Genomic DNA, 1,537 nt, shown 5'->3' on the forward strand with positions numbered 1-1,537 from the left:
AAAACAAAACTGAGCTCCATCTCCTCTCGGATCAGCAGCGGCATTAGACTCGCCTAGGAGCCTGAACCACGTTGTGAACTGCGCATGAGAGCCATCTGGGTTGCGTGCTCCTTATGAGAATCTAATGCCTGATGATCTGTCACTGTCACCCGTCACTCCCAGATGAGACTTTCCAGTCACAGGAAAACAAGCTCAGGACTCCCACTGAGTCTACATTGGGGTGGGTATGTAATAATAAAGTGCACAATAAATGCAATGTGCTTGAGCCATCCTGAAAGCATCCAGCCCCCACCCCGTCCATCTGTGGAAAAACTGTCTTCCACAAAACCAGCCCCGGTGCCAGGAAGGTTGGGGACTGCTATTATAGACAATGTATAGTTGGGTCTAGTTTTTTGGTCCATGCTGTTTGTAATTGTAGTCCATCAACTTTTAAAGGGATTACTGACATAGTTAAATTAATAGCTGACATATTTGTTACTATTTTCTATTTGTTGCCCCTGCTCATTGTTCCTTGTTTTATCTTCCACTCTTTTTCTGCCTTTTTTGGTTTTAATTGCATGTTTTGTGCAATTTTTTCTCCTTAGCAAGTCAGGTATGCTTCTCTTTCCTTTTTTTAGTGATAGCCCTAGAGCTATTTATTTATTTAGCAGGATCTTGCTGTCACCCAGGTTGGAATGCAGTGGCACAGTCATGGCTTACTGCAGCCTCAATCTCCCAGGCTCAAGCCATCCTGTCACCTCAGCTTCCCAAGGTGCTGGTGCCACAGGGTACGTGCCTCCAAGCCCAGCTAATTTTTAAAAACTTTTTGTGGCCGGGCGCGGTGGCTCACGCCGGTAATCCCGGCACTTTGGGAGGCCGAGGGAGGTGGATCACCTGAGCTCAGTAGTTTGAGACCAGCCTGGTCAACATGGTGAAACCCTGTCTCTACAAAAATACCAAAAAAAATTAGCCGGGCATGATGGTGGATGCCTGTAATCCCAGCTACTCTGGAGGCTGCGGGAGAATCACTTGGAATCTGAGAGGCAGAGGTTGCAGTGAACTGAGATCGCACCACTGCACTCCAGCCTGGGCGATGAAAGGAGAATCTATCTCAAAAAAAAAAAAAAAAACAGTTTGTGTAAAGACAGGGTCTCACTATGTTGCCCAGACTGGTCTTGAACTCCTGGCCTCAAGCAGTCCTCCCTCCTCAGCCTCCCAAAGTGCTGGGATTACAGGCATGAGCCACCGCACCTGGCTAGAGTCTTCAGTCTTCAATATACAGCCAATCCACATCCAGATAACACTATACTGCTTCCCAGGTTGTGAAGTATCTTACAGTAGTTATTCCATACTTCTCCCTCCTATTCCTTGTATCACTGGTACGATTTCACTTATAGATAAGATATAGTTATTGAATACAATGCCACTGTTACAACATAACAAATGAACAATTTGTTATAAGTAACTTAATAACAAAAATAAGTTTTTATTTTGCCTTATTCTTTTTCTGATGCTCTTTCTTTATGTAGATACAAAGTTCTAACCTCTATAATGTTCT

The 1,537-nt window shown here is 44.4% G+C and overlaps 1 protein-coding gene across 3 annotated transcripts in view; it reads left to right on the forward strand.

Annotated features, from left to right (window-relative positions):
* ZNF57 (zinc finger protein 57) overlaps positions 1–1,537 on the forward strand; it is a 29,198-nt gene that overhangs the window by 17,369 nt on the left and 10,292 nt on the right. The window lies entirely within an intron of this gene.

The sequence above is a fragment of the Mandrillus leucophaeus genome, unplaced genomic scaffold (genome assembly GCF_000951045.1).
Source record: "Mandrillus leucophaeus isolate KB7577 unplaced genomic scaffold, Mleu.le_1.0 Scaffold54, whole genome shotgun sequence".
NCBI classification, from domain to species: Eukaryota; Metazoa; Chordata; class Mammalia; order Primates; family Cercopithecidae; genus Mandrillus; species Mandrillus leucophaeus.